This window comes from Peromyscus maniculatus, chromosome 10, assembly GCF_049852395.1.
Source record: "Peromyscus maniculatus bairdii isolate BWxNUB_F1_BW_parent chromosome 10, HU_Pman_BW_mat_3.1, whole genome shotgun sequence".
Classification (NCBI taxonomy): domain Eukaryota; kingdom Metazoa; phylum Chordata; class Mammalia; order Rodentia; family Cricetidae; genus Peromyscus; species Peromyscus maniculatus.
Window position 1 is genome coordinate 54,823,221 of NC_134861.1, and position 16,594 is coordinate 54,839,814.

A 16,594-nucleotide genomic window follows, 5' to 3' on the forward strand; every position below is an offset into this window, starting at 1 on the left:
GTACCTAGAAGTAGGTTTGATGCTGTGATAAACTTGACCAATGTGTAATAATACTTTGAAGCTAATTTCACTAGGAAGATAGAAATACGTGGAACTGAATACACACCAGAGAAATCTTAGGAGGTGGTTATAGTCCAGTAGGCCACTTTGCTGGAAGTGCAGAAGTCCAGAATACTGACAGATATGTGAACAGTGAAGACTGTACTTATGAAATGTTATACTGGAACAAGGATTCTATTGGTTACTGATGTAGAAGTCATTTGGGGTCAATTTTGGCAACATATTTGGCTAAATTTTAATCCTGTCCTGAAAATTTGGCTGGGTTTGATTTCAAAGGCAGTAGAATGATCTGTATGCTAGGGGAAACTTTACAATAGAATAGCATTCAGACAGTGGCACAGTTATCATTAACTATTTCTAGACAGATTTATGGTGAGACTTTACAGGAAAATACAGAACCAAAAGATGTGAAAACAGGTGATTTAGTGAGAAGATATAGCATGTGCATAGTAAAAGCTTTCAGCCAAGCAGGTATGGACTAGCCTGAAGCAGATAAACAGATGGAATACTGGTAACAGTTAAAAAAATAAATGAGCACCACTTAAGGGAAATCTCACTATTCACACTACAATAGCAGTGACATTTCTTTGAGGAAAAAATCCATTCTACCCATCAATGTTGTAAGAACCTACAAACACAAACCTACATGAAAACATTGGATTTGAAAGGAATGTATAAAAATATAGATCAATAGTTGAACCCCCCCCTCCTCAGAAAAAAATGCCCCAAAACAAAACAAAAAATGTAACACAAAAAGAAAACAACTCCATAGTTTAATGTTTTCTTAGGTTATCAGAAATATTGATGCTGCTATATTTATGGGCCAAAAGAACCTAAATACATCTGAAGCTGTAGCAGAATTTCTTGATATTATCCACATTGTGATATTTTGTATCGAAAAGGTTTGGAACCCTTGAAATTTATGCCACATTTCCAGTTAAAAGTCGAAGTGGACAAAAAAAATGTGGAGGTGGTTGAATTTCATGTATTAATCTCATGAGAGAATTGTGCATGAAGCTTTGATAATGAAATACACATTGAAATAGAGACTCCCCAGTGTTAAACTCACTAAGAACATGGGCAGTGCCCTGAGGAATGCTGTCATCAGAGTGTGGAGAGCCAGCCTGGCAAAGGGATATAGACAGGGCTCCTTCAGACTGTTGGCGCCCAGACTGTTTCATTAAGTATTCCAGAAGCTACATTCTGATGTTATATGTGTTGGTGGTTTTTTTTTTTCTGGTTTTTCAGTCTTATTTTGCCCAAATTTGTTTCTTGTGAATACTAATTTTTACTCAGTAACATTGTCTGTTTACCATGTTTAGCTTTCTTTTTTTTATTTTACTAAGATTCAAAAAAAATTTTTTTTGTATTTTTCAAGACAGGGCTTCTCTGTGTAGTTTTGCGCCTTTCCTGGATCTCGCTCTGTAGACTAGGCTGGCCTTGAACTCACAAAGATCCACCTGTCTCTGACTCCCAAGTGCTGGGATTAAAGGCATGTGCCACCACTGCCAGCCAAATTAATCATTTACTTTTAGACTCTGAAGAGACTTGGGTGCTGTGAAGGTTAATATGAGGACTCTTGAACTTACAATGGCACACACACACATTCACACACACACACACACACACACACACACACACACACACATTGCAGTATAAGTTCAAGAATTCCCATATTAATCATCGAAACCCCCCTCTCTCTCTCTCTCTCTCTCTCTCTCTCTCTCTCTCTCTCTCTCTCTCTCTCTCTCTCTGTGTGTGTGTGTGTGTGACATGTTTGTGTGTAAATGTGTATGTATATGTAAAGTTGAATTATGGAATGATCATGAATTTATGAAAAATGTTTTGGCTTTAACTTATGCTGTATCCTGTAGGCTACCATGTTTTAACATTTCATTCTGAGATATCTATACTATTTTGAGAGACTGTGAAGTGTTTGGTATGATGATCATGGCTGCCAACAATGGGTCAAAACAAGTGATTCATTGGAAGTTAAAGCTGTCCTTTTTTCCCACAAGATCACCCAGTTTTCTGTTTTGTTAAGATGTGGAAAGGGAAGAGCCATTACATCTTCCCTGAACTAATAGAGGCACAATGTCTTTCCTCTGTGATTGAATATATTCAATACACTCTTAGTCAAAATAAAACTGTATCCCTTAAGTTGCTCCTGTCATGCATATTTTTTTTCACAAGGAAAAAAAGGAAATAACTGATGCATATAGACAGTAATACTATGAATGTATCATGAATACAGGGTTGCAAACGGAGGCAAGCAGAATTTGATCTTGTAAACATAGGTCACTTTGATTGTATGGCCTATAAGTATGCCAGGAAATAATAGCAGTAAACCTTTAATGTCCCCTACAGAAGATGTTTTATATATATATATACTTTGATATAAATATATATATATATATGTTATTTGAAAATAAAAATCTGTTTCTAGGATTGAGCTATGTTTATGCACAACATGGAGATGATGACAGAGCATATTTAAGCCCATGTGAAATGCTTTCTTTTCCTTCTCTACTGATGAAAATGTGTACAAGTCAATGGTTCTCATAAGACAATCTAAATCAGTTTGAAAGTTATAAAATTAAGCCTTAGCATGAATTTTATGAACTATTAGTTATATAATTACTGAATTTTCTAAGTACTTAAAAATGATAAAACATGAGAATTTTTAGTATTCTATCCCAAAGCCCCTTTTCCCCCTTTTTTTTGCCCAAAACGATAGTCTATTGACTAAAGATCAAATAAAAGATGATATTGCAAATTAACTGCAGCTCACTGTAATTTAATGTCTGGAGCCAATTTCTCTAGCTCTGTAGAGTTGGCTTGTAGTCCTTTGGCCAATGGCAATTGGCATTGCTCTTGCATCAGCTCTAAATCCAGGCTTTGGTTTTTTCATCTCCTAAACTTGGAATCTAAATCCAGGCTTTGGTTGTTTCATCTCTTAAACTTGGAATTCTGCTGCAGCCTTTAAAAGCCATGTGAAACCTGCCCTGGGAGGTGAAATGCTATCCTCCTCTGACTTAGCCAGCTATTCCAGCTAAATGGGTGAGTTCATACAAGCCTGGACAGTTTTGGCTGGGTTCAGCCAAGTGCCTAGCTGAGTTTTCTACTTATTTCCAATTTACATAGAGTAAAACAAAATATGATTGTCATTGAAAGCAACAAATTTGAATGAGTTGTAGAGTAAACTGAAGTCAACAAAATGTGTTGAACATTCCTAAGGCGCTCATAGTATAAGTAAACAGATTTATCAATGGTTTCTAGCATGGGTGATGCAGAATATAAAAGTTATTCTATCTTCTGTTAAAAATCCTATGGAGAAATTTTGGATGTCATTGTTCAAAACAAAAATAAAGAAAACCCTATTTTTTTACACACGTTATTTTATTTTCCTATACTTTAAGATATAATCAGATGACTTCTTTATTTTGTCCACAAAATTCTCCCATATATTCCTCCCCATTCTCCTTTTAGATTCACTGGCCTTATCATGACCTGAATATCTCTAGTGTTTTTTCAAGAATATGTTAATTCAATGTCATTTTGCATAGCATTGAACGATGTAGAAAAGAAAATAATTTTCTGTAAGATTCACACTATGAAAGTTAACAGGATAGTGCAAAACACAGAAAATTTATGCCAATGTCTAATATAAAACATAAAATAAATTAGGGGGAAAAGACAGAACAACATTATATGAGCTGGAAATTAATGATGCAAGAGTTTGACAGTTTTCCTTAGCACAACACTGCCATGATTGTTTCCTATTGAACAAGTGTTCAGAACATGGGATTTTTCCATGTTCCTAAAGATGGTAAGTCTTTGATTAAAAAATGACAAAAGTCAAGGCTAGGTATACAGATCAGTGTGCAAAAGCACTTGTTTTTCATATAGAATCACCTGAGTTCAAGTCTCCAGCAACTCACCAAACTGCTGTGCTTGTATTTACATACTTATAACCCTAGCATTTTGAGGACAAAGACAGGAAGATCATGGCAGCTCATTGAATAGGTTTAGCAAAACAGCAAGCTTCTGGTCTAGTCAGAGTGTCTTTTTCTGGGCAAGAAGTTGAAGAATAAATAGAGGAAGATACTAGCACTTATACAGGCATGCATCCCCACAAATGCAAACACACACACACACACGCAAGCACGCACGCGCAAACACACACATATGTACACACATTCCATCATCTTTAGTAGTTTCCAACAGTGAATTTTGCTAAGACATTTTATTAAAATGATAACTAGTAAAAGTACCAATTCCTGTCACTATTGTAATTTTCAGTTTTCATTCATTATAACAAAATTATTATAGAAAGTATGTCCAAAATAAATAGTAACTACATTGTTTTATGGATAGATTAGAATGTGGAAGGGAAGAAATATTTCAAATTTTTTAAAGATTGCTTCTATAAATGAAAGTGCTTCATAATGCCCTGAAAATTGGCCACCTACCAAGTTCACAACAAAACTTACCTTAAAAATATTTGTCATGAAATTTAAAGATATCAAACCACATCAAATGCATGCACTTACAACAAAATAATTTGAATGCAAACCATTGTACTTGTCACATATGATGGAAAATTTATCTTCAAGAAATTTTAGTTAAGCTTCAAATGAATTATGATTTATTATAAGAGATTCATTGGAACTATGTGAATAATAAATGAATATATACCCTAACATGTGCATATGTATGTATATATATATATATATTATATATGAATGCGTGTATGTTCTAATACATTCTATTATACGTAATTAAATTGTTGTTTGTAGCATATCTTTGTTTTGTGCATTAATTTTTCTCAAATTGAAACATTTCCTCCAAGAGAGAGGAGAGAGATTCATAAGTCTCAGGAAGCACACAGATAAGCATGCCCTTCACACACACACACACACACACACACACACACACACACACAGAGAGAGAGAGAGAGAGAGAGAGATGGAGAGAGAGAAAGAAAGACAGAGACAGAGACAGAGGCAGAGAGAGGACACATCCTAAGGAGCAAGGAACACTGAGTAAAGAACAAGGAGAAATTATATTTTGTTCATGGCTCTACTTTCTAAGGCAATCCTATTTCTGTAGGCAAGTTTCTAGGTTCTCCATTGTTCTTGATTCCTTATTTTCCATCTTCTTTTTTTTTGTGAATTTATTGCCTTCATCCAGAAGAGCTAATGAGCTTTGGAAGTTCAGCATTGTATGTGGCTTTTCCAACATTCACTTGTGATGTTGGGAAACATCAGAGTATATGTTCTCAGTATATAAGCAACAGAAATCAAAATGATCCAATCAAAACTCTGAGATTAAATTACTATCCTGGTTAGAGGTTCCACGACAGTGCCTTTTACTGATCCTGAATGCACAATAGATTTGGGCTTATATGAAACCTCAAAATGAAGAGGACCCACATGCATCAGCCTAAATAAGTTGGCTAAACTACATTTGGGTATTGTCATTTTCTATAGTTTGTAGCTGACAGAAAACCAGAATTGACCTCAATCTGTTGGTTTGAAGAAACCATAGACCATGAAAACACCAGCTGGTGCTGGTCTGAACGAATGAATGCAATGGAGATGTGCACTCTCATTTCATATTTAATTGGATACTTTGGCCATATGTAGAAGAAACAGTTCTGTTAAGTTTTCAATAGCAGCTAAACAGAGAAAGAAGAGGACAGAACAAGGTAAAAGATTGATGTTTCCAAGAAGTGACACTTCAAATCTCAACCTTAATAAAAATTAACAACAACCACCCCTCACCTTGAGGACAGTTTTTCCTCTTTCTCTTCAGATGCATCCCAAAAGACGCCACAAGTATGTACAAATACAGATGTGCTTGAATTACTGAGCTCTCTACCTGTACTATACTTTCTCTTATTAATACTTCTGAAAAAGTCTATTTTATGAATTAGGTACAGTGTGAATGTACCCATAATAAAATAGAAAGATATACTACATTAAAATTACATAATTGCATTATTTTCCCCAATTATGGGAACACTGAGTTCATTTGACAGTTGAAGCAGTTCCTAAGGGACCAATGATTATATACTATATACTGTGTGAAAACACTGGAGAGGGATATTTCTTTAGTACGTGTGAGAATTGTGGAATTTTCCATTTTATGTTTTCCACCACAGTTAACTGCAGTTACGCTGAATGTGCACAGGAGGAACTACTGAAGTCCTCCTGGCTGTATTTTGTAGACCCAGATAGATATTTGGGTTGATTTTTCAAATAAATGACTTTTCAATATAAAATAAAACTAGTCTCACTATTTAAATTTTTTCTTTCATTATTATAAAGACATCCATTAGTCTCCAATTATCTAAGAGAAGTATATTAGCTTTCCATGAATATACCAATTTAAAAAATATGATCAATATATAAAAATAAAGGTTTATATTTTTTAATGGTTATAGAAGTTCCTGTGCTGGATAAGCCAACCTAGTTCTGTCGAGGGCTATGAGGTTAAAAACACATCATGTCAGAAGTAGGTAGCAAAACTGAATCACTCACCTCATGTCCAGGGAGGGAAACAAAAGATAGAGTTTAGGGTCCTACAACTCTCACCAAAGGCATATCCCCAGTGACACTGATATTACCAGTAAACCTTATCTTCTGAAGTTTTTACTAACCATTTAAGAGTTCCAAGGTTGGGACAAATCTCCACTGCATAGATTCTTAGGGGAATATACAAGGTCCTAATATTTCTATTGCTGCCCCCCTCAAAAAAATATCCATTTCACAATAAAACACAGATTCAGTTGGTATTCAAAGACACTATAATCCTTCGTGTTCATGCACTACACAAATCCAAAGCCTCCATAACCTGTAAGATGAATTGCTAAATGGTCTTCTTAATTAAAAACCAGGAGTCAGATGTTGGGGTTAAAACTGAGAGATTAATGGAATAGGACAAACCACAGCCAACCTTACCTCACCAACTCAGCTTCCAAAGAGCCTTACTTCCTGTATACCCATGCCTATATGCCTTTCTGTTCTGCCATCTCACTTCCTCTCTCTGCCCAGCTACATCACTTCCTCTTTCTGCCCAACTCTGTCACTTCCTGTCTGTACAGACCTCCAGACCTTTATGGTTAACTAGTGTTGAAAGTTAAGGTGTGTGCCACCATGCCTGGCTCTGTTCCCAGTGTGGCCTTGAACTCACAGGGATCCAGATGGATCTCTGCCTCCTAAATGCTAGGATTAAAGGCATGTGGTATCATTGCCTGACTTCTATGTTTACTATAGTGGCTGGCTCTTCCCTGTGATCCTCAGAAAAGCTTTATTGGGGTGCACAAAGAAAATATCACCACAATAGATAGAATGCAAATTGAACTACAAGAACCTGTGACAGGAAAAAGGAAAGCTCTAAGTTTGTAAACTCTAATAGTAGAACATTCACAGAACAAACATTAATTTTCAAAGAAAATAAGAAAAAGCACAAGTAATCATGAGATCACAGCAATATAAAACACAGCAGGGTAAATGCTAAGTATTACTTTAATTCAGCTCTATGGTACTGTGGCAGGGTTCGTGAAAACTACTACGAGGGAAGTGCTCACTGTGGCAGGTATGCAGACTGCCAAGTAATTTTGTGACTTTACCTACATAACAATGTTGTTGGTAGTCTATATTATGAATATTTTATTATAGTGGCTTTGAATGACACACAGTTTTTAAAAGAAGGTTCTTTGGAACAAAAAATTTAAAAGGGTTCTTTGGAACTAAATTTCATTTCTGTACCTTTATTCCCATGATTAGGATTCCCTAATAAGTTCCCTGGATGACCATGGGGTGTCCTTTCTATCATCTTTGACATCTTTTCAATCATGTTAATAAGCACTTTTTCCTTGGTGAAAAAGTTTCATGGTTCCCTTCTTTTCTGGCTAAGACACAAATATTTCAAGTATTTTGGCTTTGTTCCCAATTGGAATCTCACAGTAAATTCAGCTAATAATAGCCAGTAATACACACACTATAAATTAGGTGCTTGGAATCTTTGAAATTTTCCTTATACAGATAAAATCAGTATCACATATTCAAACCTGACAACCTATAAGTTTGAGGAACTGTACAAAATGCATGCAGTTTCAGTTCATAAAGCCACAGTACCTTAGTCCAATTGCCAACAGAATTTTTGTTTCCATCTGATGCTTCATCTGATACTTTCAATGATATCCACCTGATACTTTCAGTGATAGCATTGCTATCATTTTTGCTATCAGTATGTTCACTTTTAACCCTCTACAAGAATAAACTCTTAAGCCCTGTTCATAGGACCCACCTTTAGGCAGTTTGCTTCTCCAAACTTCCCCAAAATACTTCTTAGCAAATAAATTCCAGAGGATTTTCCCATGTTGCCTCAGGCACAAAAGTGTGGGAATCCCCATTTCTTCCTAAAAGTTTGTCTTTGTTACTTTGTTTTGATTTTATTTTCTGTTTTCTGTTTTGTCAACAGATATCAGAGATAATACACGTATTAAAAAGAAAATATTTATTTGTTCATGATTTGTGAGATTCTAGTCCATTATCCATGTTACTACTGTTTTAAAGACTGTGAAAAGCCAGTACACCTGGGTGGAAGCATATTACAAAGCAAAGCCTCTCACCTGGATGGCCAGAAAGTGAATAGGTAGGTACTGATGCCCATGCAAGTAATTTTTTTTTTTTTTTAATGATCTGAGGACTTCAACTAGGCTTCAACTTTCAAAATTTTTTGCCCTGGCCGACTGGCATTAAGTTTGAAGCCAATCCTTTAAAAGATGGTGGTTGACTAAACCTACAATAAGAACACTAGCAAAAGTAAATAAAATCTATGAGCAAGAAAATTCATTATGGATGACTTACTTTAACTTCATCCTATAAAATATTGTGTTATTTAGTAAATAAGGCAGACTAATGTGGACTGTATGTATTATTATGATCACAACTTGAAAGACCCCAGCATACTAGCTTAGCCTAACGCCATTTCAAGTAAGGTCTAAAAAGCGCAGGGTGTCTACAGCCGGCCTCCTGGCCCCAGAAAAGGGTACTAAAGGTCAGAAAAACAACTTGGAGCCAGGCAGCAGGCGTGTCAAGCTCGGGGAAAAACCACGAGCTGCCCTGAGTTTGAACCCGGCCTCATTTGAATCGTCCAATCAGAGCCCTGTAAACCATGAGTTGCCCTGAGTTTGAACCCGCCCTCCTCGTGCTCCTGCTGCCCGACCCTATAAAAACCCTCCGCTCCAGCCCGGGGGGGCGCCAGTCTCTTGAGCTTCTTGAGGGACTGTGTTGCCCCGGGTACCCGTGTTCCTGAATAAAGCCTCTTGCTGTTTGCATCTGACTTGTGGTCTCGTGTGATCTCTGGGCGAGGGTCTCTCCAGAGGGAAGACTGCCTTCGGGGGTCTTTCATTTGGGGGCTCGTCCGGGATTAGAGACCCCCCGCCTCGGGACCACCGACCCACTGTCAGGAGGTAAGCCGGCCTTGGTGTATGTCGTTTCTGTCCTGTCAGAGTGTTGTCTGTTTGCGCGCCTGAATCGGTCTGGAGTCAGTGGGGCTGAAGGAGCTGACGAGCTCGGACTTCGCCACTGCGACCCTGGAAGACGTTCCACGGGTCTCTGAAGTCCCCTTCTGGGGCACGGGAAGTCCCCTTCGGGGGCACGGAAAATGTTGTCGGTTTGTCTGAATGTTAAATGTTATCTGTTTGCGCGCCTGAATCGGTCTGGAGTCAGTGGGGCTGAAGGAGCTGACGAGCTCGGACTTCGCCACTGCGACCCTGGAAGACGTTCCACGGGTCTCTGAAGTCCCCTTCGGGGGCACGGGAAGTCCCCTTCGGGGGCACGGGAAGTCCCCTTCGGGGGCACGGGAAGTCCCCTTCGGGGGCACGGGAAGTCCCCTTCGGGGGCACGGGAAGTCCCCTTCGGGGGCACGGGAAGTGTTGTCGGTTTGTCTAAGTGTTGAATGTTGTCTGTTTGCGCGCCGGAATCAGTCTGGAGTCAGTGGGGCTGAAGGAGCTGACGAGCTCGGACTTCGCCACTGCGACCATGGAAGACGTTCCACGGGTCTCTGAAGTCCCCTTCGGGGGCACGGGAAGTCCCCTTCTGGGGCACGGGAAGTCCCCTTCGGGGGCACGGGAAGTCCCCTTCTGGGGCACGGGAAGTCCCCTTCGGGGGCACGGGAAGTCCCCTCTGGGGCACGGTTTTTCGGGGCCACCCCCGTATCAGAAGGATACGTGGTGCTGGCAGGGGACGGAGAATTCAAACACTCCGTGTCCCCATCTGAGTTTTTGCTTTCGGTTTTACACCGGAGCCGCGCAGCGAAACTGTTTCTTGTTTGTGGTGTCGGTCTGTTTTGCGTTCTGTGTCTAATCCTTCTCCATCCAGGTGCGGCGCCTCCTGTCATGGCGCCAGCCGCAACCACCTCAGCGGCTGCGTTCGCGGCGCCTCCTGTCACGGCGCCAGCCGCGGTCCCGGCGGCTGCGCTCGCGGCGCCTCCTGTCATGGCGCCAGCCGCGATCCCGGCGGCTGCGCTCGTGGCGCCTCCTGTCATGGCGCCAGCCGCGGCCCTTCCAACGGCTGCGTTCACGGCGCCTCCTGTCACGGCGCCAGCCGCAACCCCGGCGGCTGCGCTCGCGGCGCCTCCTGTCATGGCGCCAGCCGCGATCCCGGCGGCTGCGCTCGTGGCGCCTCCTGTCATGGCGCCAGCCGCGGCCCTTCCAACGGCTGCGTTCACGGCGCCTCCTGTCACGGCGCCAGCCGCAACCCCGGCGGCTGCGCTCGCGGCGCCTCCTGTCACGGCGCCAGCCGCGGTCCCGGCGGCTGCGGCTGCGCTCGCGGCGCCTCCTGTCACGGCGCCGGCCGCAACCCCGGCGGCTGCGCTCGCGGCGCCTCCTGTCATGGCGCCAGCCGCGATCCCGGCGGCTGCGCTCGTGGCGCCTCCTGTCACGGCGCCGGCCGCAACCCCGGCGGCTGTGCTCGCGGCGGCTCCTGTCACGGCTGAGCTCGCGGCGCCTCCTGTCACGGCGCCGGCCGCGACCACCCCAGCGGTTGCGCTCGCGCTCGCAGCGGCTCCTGTCACTGCGCTCGCGGCGGCTCCTGTCAAGGCTGCGCTCACGGCGGCTCCTGTCACGGCGCCGGCTGCGACCTTCCCGGCGGCCGCCCCCCCCATGATGACCCCGCTCGCTGGGGACTCGGAGGAAGAAGAAAAGCAGAGAGTTTTCCCGGAGGCCTGGAAGCAGGTTCCGGGCGATGACGGGAGGCCAACCCAACTCCCAAATATCATCGATGCCGTTTTTCCCTTGACCCGCCCAGACTGGAACTTCAATACACCTGAAGGTAGGGAGCATCTACGTCTCTATCGCCAGTTGCTCTTAGCGGGTCTCCGAGCGGCCGCCAGAAGGCCTACCAATTTGGCTCAGGAAAGGAAAAAGAAAAAGGAAAGGAAAGGAAAGGAAAGGAAAGGAAAGGAAAGGAAAGGAAAGGAAAGGAAAGGAAAGGAAAGGAAAGGAAAGGAAAGGAAAGGAAAGGAAAGAAAGAATCACCCGCTGCATTTTTAGAGAAGCTGAAGGAGGCTTATAGGCCGAACCGAATTGCAGCGGTTGGAAAGTTTGCAAGCGCTAGGTTTGCCAGATTTATTGAAGGAAGCAGAGAAAGTGTTCAGTAAGAGAGAAACTCTTGAGGAGAGTGAGGAAAAGAGATGGCAGAAACGGGAGGAAAGGGACAAGAAAACAACATAGGGAGATGAAAAAGGTTTTGGCCACCGTTGTGTCTCAGGGACAGCAGAGAGAGGGAGATAGGTTGGGAGAGCGAAGGAGGCCACCCCTTGATAAAGATCAATGTGCTTACTGTAAGAAGAAGGGACCAAGAGTCACAGGTCCTAAAGGAGACCCCCTACAAATCCTTGCCCTCAGTTTAGAGGAAGAATACCGTTTGTTTGAGGCAGAACCCACGGAGAAGTCACCTGAGGAGCTACAGAACTGGCTGAGGAAGCTTCCTCAGGCCTGGGCAGAGACTGGGGGCTTGGGATTGGCACGCGATCAGCCACCGCTGATGATCTCACTAAAGGCCTCCGCGACTCCCGTTTCAATCGGACAGTACTCAATGTCACGGGAAGCTCATGAGGGGATCAAGCCCCATATTCAGAGGCTCCTGGATCAAGGGGTGTTAAAGCCCTGCCAGTCACCTTGGAACACCCCTCTCTTGCCTGTTAAGAAACCGCGGACAGGAGACGATAATCTCCATCCCCCCTCCTCGGAACCCCCACCGAGTTCGAGAATTCCTGGATACCCCCTCACCAAACCAGGGACCATGTTCCAATGGAAAGAGAAACATCGGAAAGCGTTTCAACAGATCAAAAAGGCCTTACTCGAGGCCCCGGCTCTGGGTCTGCCAGATCTAACCAAGCCCTTTGAGCTGTTTGTGGATGAGAACTCAGGCTACAGGATGGCCTCCATGCCTCCGCATGGTGGCAGCCATTGTCGTATTACTCAAAGATGCCGGAAACAACCATTGACTGTGCTGGCCTCCCATGCAGTGGAGGCCTTGGTCCGACAACCACCGGACAGATGGCTTTCTAACGCCAGAATGACTAACTATCAGGCCTTACTGCTGGACTCAGACCGGGTAAATTTCGGGACCACAGCCTGAGAGAGACCCCGTGCCCTATAGCCCAGAAGACCATGAGCTAGCAAAGAAAATGGGGGCGGACTGGGATCCAACCAAGAATGAGATGGCTAACATGGTAACAAAGAAACTGTTGGAAGAAATCTTCCCCAGGTATGGGATGCCTCAATTATTGGGGTCAGATAATGGGCCTGCCTTCGTCTCCCAGGTAAGTCAGAAGGTGGCCGAACTATTGGGGGTTGATTGGAAACTCCATTGTGCATACCGCCCCCAGAGCTCAGGACAGGTAGAACGAGCTAATAGGACAATTAAGGAGACTCTAACCAAATTAACGCTTGCAACTGGCACTAGAGATTGGGTGCTCCTACTTCCCTTGGCTCTCTATCAAGCCCGAAATACCCCCGGCCCACATGGCCTAACCCCTTTTGAGATCATATATGGGGCCCCACCTCCTGTTGTAAACTTTCTCCATCCTGATATTTCCTCTCTTGCCACCACCCCTACTTTAGAAGCACATCTTTAAGCCCTCCAGTTGGTGCAGAGGGAGGTCTGGAAGCCCCTGGCCAAGGCTTATCAGGAGCAGCTAGACAAGCCGGTGGTGCCCCACCCCTTCCAGATCGGGGACTCCGTTTGGGTCCGACGACACCAGACCAAGAGCCTGGAAGCACGGTGGAAGGGGCCCTATACTGTCTTGCTGACCACCCCCACTGCACTCAAGGTCGACGGGATTGCTGCATGGATCCACGCCTCTCATGTGAAGGCTGCCAGGGAACCCGACCCAGCAGGATCCAGAAAGTCAACATGGACAATGCGCCATACACGAAACCCCTTAAAAAAAGGTTGACCCGTGGCTCCTCTTCCTCCCCCTCCTCTTAATCTCTACCTACCCCCAGGGGACTAGGGTGGCAGAGAGCCCGCACCTAGCTAAGAGGCTCACTTGGCAGGTCATCTCACAAACTGGGGAGATGGTCTGGCAAACGACCGCCTTTCACACCCCCTTTACATGGTGGCCTAACTTACATCCAGATCTCTGTCAACTAGCAGCAGGGTCAGAGGACTGGGACATCCCTACCACTGACCCCATGAACCCCAGAGCACTAGACGTCTGTCAGGATGGTAAGGGAACTTGCAAATGTAATGATGGGAGATACGGATGTGGCCACCCTGAAGCCAGGGCAGCCCTGTCACAACTATCCTTCTACGTCTGCCCCCGGGATGGTAGGGACAGAAAGCTGATTAGCCAATGTGGGGGTTATGAAAGTTACTTCTGTAAAACATGGGGATGTGAAACAACTGGCAATACCTATTGGAAGCCTTCGTCCACTTGGGACCTCATTAGGGTAAAAAGGACTACCCAAGGGGAAAGCCGCACATGGCGCCCACTCACCCGAGCACATTGTTGGGGTTTCCCAGGCGAGCTTAGTACATACTGGGAGGGGGAGGGCCCCTGTATAAACTTCACCTGCAACCCCCTAAACATATCCTTTACTCAGAAAGGAAGGGGGATGGCACAAGATTGGATTAAAGGAAAAACATGGGGACTTAGATTTTTCATGACAGGACAGGACCAGGGATTCACCTTTATGATTAAACTTAAAATTGAGGAGCCCTCCGCCTCTATAGGCCCCAACCAGGTTCTCTCTGACCAAAGGCGCCCCTCTTTACCTGCTCCAGCACCCCCGAGGGCTACCACCCGACCCAATTCGGCCATTCGCCCAAGCACGGCTCCGAATGCCGCTGTAACCCCAGTCACCCTCCAACCACCCAGACCCGGTACGGGAGACCGGTTATTGAATCTTATAGAGGGCGCTTACTCAGCCCTCAATGTTACTAGCCCAAATCGGACTCAGGAGTGCTGGTTATGCCTAGTTCCCGCACCTCCCTATTATGAGGGGGTGGCCGTAGTCGGAAGCTTTACCAATTCTTCTTCACCCCCATCAGGATGTGCCTCGACACCTCAGCATAAGCTCACAATCTCCGAGGTGTCAGGACAAGGACTATGTCTGGGGACAGTACCCTACACCCATCAACACCTGTATAATCGCACCCAGGTACTTGTTCCAGGACCCCATTATCTCGTGGCCCCCAACGGAACTTACTGGGCCTGTAGCACTGGACTTACACCATGCCTCTCCCCCTCAATACTAGCTAACACGGCCGATTATTGTGTGCTCATAGAACTGTACCCCAGGATAGTCTACCATACACCTGAAGATATCTATGCCCGATATGAAACAGGGGTCCCCCGTATAAAAAGAGAGCCAGTCTCACTAACCCTGGCCCTGATACTAGGTGGATTAACAATGGGAGGGATCGCCACCGGAATAGGCACAGGTACCACTGCCCTCATGGAAACCAACCAGTTCCGACAACTCCAGGTTGCCATGCATACCGATATCCAGGCACTGGAGGAATCCGTGAGTGCCTTGGAAAAGTCACTCACCTCCCTGTCGGAGGTAGTTCTGCAGAACCGGAGGGGATTAGACCTCCTCTTCCTGCAGGAAGGGGGGTTATGTGCTGCCCTTAGAGAAGAATGTTGCTTCTATGCGGATCATACTGGGGTGGTGAGAGATAACATGGCTAAGTTAAGAAAGAGACTAGAACAGAGACAAAAACTCTTTAAAGAACAGCAGGGGTGGTTTAAAGGATGGTTCGGAAGGTCCCCCTGGCTCACCACCCTCATCTCCACCCTTATAGGGCCCCTTCTGATTTTATTCCTCCTTCTGACTCTCGGGCCCTGCATCCTAAACAGACTTGTCCAATTTATCAGGGAACGTGTTTCTATTGTTCAGACCTTGGTATTGACCCAACAATACCAACGACTCAACCAGGTGGAAATGGAGCCACATCCTTATTCTTCCCCATGAATGGAGGATTCCATTCCCTGAGATAAGAAAATGGGGGAATGAAAGACCCCAGCATACTAGCTTAGCCTAACGCCATTTCAAGTAAGGTCTAAAAAGCGCAGGGTGTCTACAGCCGGCCTCCTGGCCCCAGAAAAGGGTACTAAAGGTCAGAAAAACAACTTGGAGCCAGGCAGCAGGCGTGTCAAGCTCGGGGAAAAACCACGAGCTGCCCTGAGTTTGAACCCGGCCTCATTTGAATCGTCCAATCAGAGCCCTGTAAACCATGAGTTGCCCTGAGTTTGAACCCGCCCTCCTCGTGCTCCTGCTGCCCGACCCTATAAAAACCCTCCGCTCCAGCCCGGGGGGGCGCCAGTCTCTTGAGCTTCTTGAGGGACTGTGTTGCCCCGGGTACCCGTGTTCCTGAATAAAGCCTCTTGCTGTTTGCATCTGACTTGTGGTCTCGTGTGATCTCTGGGCGAGGGTCTCTCCAGAGGGAAGACTGCCTTCGGGGGTCTTTCAAACTGATAGCAAACAATACATCCTAAGTCCATGAACCCATTGTTTTTTGTGGTAGAGCCTATTATTTTCTGTCTAGAAAATGAAAACAAAAATGTGAATAACTTTTTTAAGGAATTGTCAAGGAGCCTGGGTCTAAATAAACACAATTAACAGTAATAGCCACACTTCAGCTTTAAATGGAAAAACAGTTTAATTTATTTATATACTTACAGGCTAACATTTTGAATGATAGTAATTATATTCAAATTTCTACTACTTAAAATTCTTATGATATTCATTTCTACAGATTAGCTAATATTACTACCAATGCTGTTTTATAATTCATGGACAGGATATTTTGATCTTGGTGAATGAATTTTAGAACAACATTCATATTATCATATTTAGTTTATAATTTCAGCATCACATTCATCTGTGTAACTAAAAATATTTTGACAAATATTTCTTCCTTATTTAATCTCAAGATCTCTTTTATAAGAGCAGTTGACCACAAGCTTTTGGTTATTAAAATCTAATCTTGACAATATTATTTTCATT